Source organism: Protomyctophum bolini (assembly GCF_963924005.1).
Source record: "Protomyctophum bolini genome assembly, chromosome: 24".
NCBI classification, from domain to species: Eukaryota; Metazoa; Chordata; class Actinopteri; order Myctophiformes; family Myctophidae; genus Protomyctophum; species Protomyctophum bolini.
Window position 1 is genome coordinate 534,703 of NC_137885.1, and position 5,298 is coordinate 540,000.

Consider the following 5,298-nt stretch of genomic DNA (forward strand, 5'->3'; position numbering starts at 1 on the left):
CTGCACTTCATTTGCATTACTGCAATGGTTAAAACTGTTGACATTTAGTAAAGAAGGTCTTATGATAGATCACTGCAAATGTGTTGATTATTCTATCAATGAAATAAGGTTTTGTCATTAAACAATGGTAATATGATGGTTGCGGATAATACGTCCAGCAGGTGGCAGCAATGCATCAATGAAAGTATAGATATTAAATGAACCTTGAACCGGAAGTGATATGGATGACTCTCTAGTCTCTAGTAAACAACGACTATGTCATGCATAGGCTGCCGCTGCAGCAGGGGCTACCTCCTTTATAGCTCTATGATACGCACCGCTTTGACAAGATTATGGTAAAATAAACACAAAATAATCAATAAATGTGTAACATCATGGGTAAAGACCATAAAGACAATGTTTTAACGTGGTCCGTAGCTCTTGTCGAATGTTGATTTATGAGTGTTGAGTTGTGTGGCCACCGTGGCGTAGCAGCGCTAAGGCTAGCTAACGCCACGTTAACTTTTCAACTATACATAGCCTACCATGCCGTCTACCATACAATGTGTATGTCGATTGGTTGAAAGCACATGATGAAAACAGATACAATTGAGAAGACCACAAACAAGCCTAGACCTTGGCTTGGCTCAAAGCCTGTTAATAACGTATTAAATCAATCAATAATGTCTGTTTGTCTTTAAAAAAACAATAAATATACTTTATTAAAAAATAAAAACAAAACAAAAGCGACAGAGACAGGCCGAATGGCTGTTCTGTGAGTACAAATTAAGATTGATGATCAATCGGTCACATTATTATTGTGTCATCAATATCTGTGGAATTAATCTGGATTATTTTGAGACTGATCTGAGGGATATTTTGATATGCCACTGATATATTGTGCATCACTATTACTTTCCATACCTTTAGAAGATTTGTGTTGTGTTCTGCACTTGTCAACATGTTGAATTGGTTCTTTTAAAATGTTCTCTGATTACAGAGAACATATGAGCAGACCTGGCCCGCAATAACCTTAACCTTGCAGCAGTCAAAAGACGAGCGCTCTATCGACTGTTCCAGCCAGATCCATGGATTTGTTTTGTTCATACAATTGTGATTATATTGCCTCGATTTGAACATCCTATCCAATATGAGACACCCATAAAAGGCTCTGAAAACACTACAAACATGTAAAAAGCAAACATTTTTTTTGCACAGTAATCTTGTATCATTGCAGTTCCAGTAATATGACTGTGTTATGTCCCATTTGGAGAGATACAGTGAAAGGTCCTTGCCACATGACTACTATATGCATTATGAAATGTAAAAACAATGTTTGATTTTTCAACAGCATGTGGTGGAGCACTGCAAGGAAGCAGTGATCTAGGAAGGAGCTGCTGTCTCTAGATGACACCACATTCAAGGGTTCAAGGTTGTGCTTCATTATTACATCTTGTGTACAGTACTAGTAAAACTTCCTTCAGACAGTACAGCAGCATAGATAACAGAAAACACAACAAACAAAGGGATAGAATAAAGTACAAAGTCACATTCAACAACGTGTGTAAGAGCCATTATGACCTCCTGTTTTACTAATTAACAATGTCACTGCAGCTTGGTCAATGTCAAGGCCAGCCCAGGTTGCTAATCAGGCAGAGGTGTTGCCAGTGGCAGACAAACAGTTTTCCACTGTGTTCAGGACGGCTGGTTGCCTGTGTTTGTTCAACTGTTTCTTTTGTGTTATTTGATGTGTATGCTGTATAGGAAAATGGCTGCAGAGAATAAATCATAAGTTAAACTCAACAGACACATTTGGGAGATCAGTTTGTACTGAGCACACGTGGCAAGAACTTCCACCTGGCCGTCGGCAACCAGTAGTGCCATTAGCATAGGGCTTAAACTGATCATGCTAAATAACAGAAATAATAATCAGAAAATGGTTTCTACATCGTGGTCCCTGCTGGAATTAAGTTGAACCACTTTGGTGGATCTTTGGTCAACATCCACAACGATGTGCTGCCAGGCTTTGTGAGCATACAATGCCTGGGTTACTACTTTAAGTCCACCTTTTATATCATTATTATTATATAGTTGGATTGTGTACCCAAAACGGTAACTAATACGTATATGCTCCAATATATAAGTCAAAATAAATAGTATAAACATACATGCAACAAATGAATTCATGTGGATATAATTTTATAGTTGTTCTATGTGCATGTCTCCTCCTTTCCTTCAAATACAGATGTAATCTGTGCACAAGCATGACACCACAACCAGTCTCATTCAACCACCTGCTCCCTCCTGAAAACGTCAGCTTCCCAGCACGTTCCACCTTCAACAAAGACACCGTTGATGGGAAGGTCATTGAATGGTAGATCATCAAATAAACATTACTTGTTTTTGTCTATTTCATAGGCTCATACAGTACTTTGTTTGCATTTTTTTCTATGCTGTGACATCAAATGCTACCCCCCTGATCTTCTAGGCTATACTAACTTGTATTGTATGGATAATTACTTTATTCTAGGAGCCATGGTTGCTGCAGATGACATCCCTTTTACCATCTCCCCAACATCATACAAGAGCCTGCTTCTCCCTGAAAACGTCAGCTTCCCTCGCCATGACAGTTTCCATTCCATGAAGATGGGAAAAGAATACCTTCTACAAGCTCAAATTGTGTCGCAATGTCACACATTTTGATCTCTACAGGTTTTCTGTCCGACATGTATACATACTCAAGGTCATCTTCCACTGGTGTACAAACATGATATTTGTGATTAGGGTTGTTCAGAAGAGTAACGCAGGTATGTTACCCATCTGCAGGTATGTTGACAGGATGTGTTTTCACAGCCTAGTACATGTATATATAATTACACATCATTAAGGTAAAATGAAACATTGTATTGACAGTCACACTAGTATTATCTTGGTGGTTGTATAATTTGTGTTATGTAGAGTTTTCCCCATTTGCTCATCAGCAGTGGTGACAGGATAACTTTGTGCCACAGCATAAAGCGCCCCCTGAAAAAAAAGTATGAACTGAACCCAACACAGATCGAACTATATATTCTCAGTATACTATTTTTTGATAGTTGAAAGTGAACATTGAAAGACAAGTAGGCTACTAATTATAAAACTGATCTGTTATTTGCAGGCCTATGTGACAGAAATGAGAAGGTGTATGTTTATAGTATTTATACTACATATTTGTATGGTGTAGGCCTATATTGGAGCAGCTGTTGGCACCCACAAATCCATCGGGATTGTCTCATATACTCTCACTTAGGGACCAACTTTTGTGTGTATATTTATATAAATAACATGTATGTGGTAGTGTTTGATATACAAGCTCCTAGAGTGAATGCAGGCAATACATAGAAGCCACAGAAGTAAAAAAAAAAAAAAAAAAAGGTGTTGGAGTTTAACTTAAACGATGGGGCCCAAGAGATATTTGTATGTTCAGCACGCTGTGTAGTTTTGTCACTTGAAAGCATGACATGATATTGATAGCTTCACACCACTTGATTGCAATGAAATTGATGACCAATTTTATTCTTGTATTCTTTTGTATTGTATAGAAATGGTGTTACAAGACCACACATGATTATATTCATAAATGGAAGCATATCAGGTTTACAAATGTAAAAACGTGGGTAAAATTTGTTGTCAGCTCTACAAGCTAGAGCAAAATGGCAATTCATCAAATTATTAATCTGCAATTCATTTGAAAAGGATATATTTCATGTTCAACATTAATTTGTTTAATACCAAGTTAATACTTATTGTGGATTACCGGTAAACGTCCAGCAGGTGGCAGCAATGCATACATATTCAGAATGCTGTCATTTGAACTATTTTGTTTTAATGTAATTATGTACACGTTATAGTCTATCAATGCCTCACAGTTTAACAGGTAATGTACGGTTTATTTGAACATTTGTAACATAAAGTATACTTAAATACAAGAGCGTTACTACTTAATTTATAGCCTACTAATGCTCAAATCACCGCAGTGAATGTTCACGTCACGTGTCACTTAAGGCTGTCTAAATGGGGACACAAAGAAGAAAATCAACAGCATATCGTCCCTCGTGTTGACGATGAGCTGACGCATAAGATTATGTCAAAGGGCATCTACTCTCGGGGTTCCACATCACAAAATACAACAACCAAATAACATATAGGTTAGACGTTAGAGGGCAACCTGAAAAAATAAAAATAAATAAAATCTTGTGTGCACGGGGAAATCACAACGCTATAAAATATATAATGTACCAATCCCTTATTGCTACTCCTTGCTTTTGCTGAGTAGAAAACACACACACACACACACACACGGGTGGCCAGACGTCCGGTTTCACGCCGGACAGTCCGGTTTTAGACCCACCTGTCCTCCTCCCACCTCAACCTCTGGCCGGACACATAATTGTCCGGTTTTTTGTGATATACAGTGCTTGTGCCATAACTGTCATTTACGTCGTCTGCCTGGGTATTAAAATCTCTGCAGCGCTGCTCAGCTCCGAAGCGAGTGGAGTGTTGCCATGTCCGCTTAATTATAAGCGACTTTGGGCTTGTTTTATATAATAGGCTACTAAGCCTAGTCAGGCTTCTTTTGGGCTTGTTTTCATAGACATGGTTGCTTGGTTCTCTTCCAAAACCTGGCAACACTGCCAGTGGGATGGTCTGTTTGTTACTTTGTTGAGCTCTCACAATCAATTTAGTATAGTTAATGCAGAGATAAATAAACCAAATATGCCGAAATGAAAAACTACATTTAATGAGCAATATGGAGCTCGACATCATAAAGAAAGGGAGGCTAAAGCACTGTGAACATACATATAGGCTACTGGCTTCATTCTATTTCTATGTCCTATACACCGATGACCATAAGACTGTATAAAAAACCCCACAAGAAAGAGATTAAACATAAAACATACCGGTATCTAAACATGAAATGAAATAAATTGATTATAAAATGAATGGCCTTTGTGGTACCCTATAGCCTAATTTAAAAATGTTAATTTAATTAGCAAATATATTTTCTCTGTGGACATAATGCTGGAGAGGATGGTGGTGAAAATCAGGTGCAATAGTAGTAGTAATAATATTAATATCTGGAATCTGGGGGGGGGGGGGGGTCGGGGGAGCGAGCCCCGCAAAAAGTGTCCTCCTTTCTGAGGTCTTGCAGGTGGCCACCCTAACACACACACACACACATCTCTGTAAAGCGCCTGCGCTATATATATAAATGCACCATTTAACGCTAGTGTAAGCCTATAGGCTACTCTCTTACTATTCCACTCATCAGCTGACTGA

The 5,298-nt window shown here is 38.3% G+C and overlaps 1 long non-coding RNA gene across 1 annotated transcript; it reads left to right on the top strand.

Annotated features, from left to right (window-relative positions):
* Positions 1 to 239: 239 nt before the first annotated feature.
* LOC308311604 lies at positions 240 to 4,214 on the top strand. The gene is made up of 4 exons (XR_013963686.1): positions 240 to 335; positions 1,331 to 1,411; positions 2,225 to 2,353; positions 2,510 to 4,214. It is a non-coding gene; the product is annotated as an uncharacterized lncRNA (long non-coding RNA).
* The last annotated feature ends 1,084 nt before the right edge of the window (positions 4,215 to 5,298 follow it).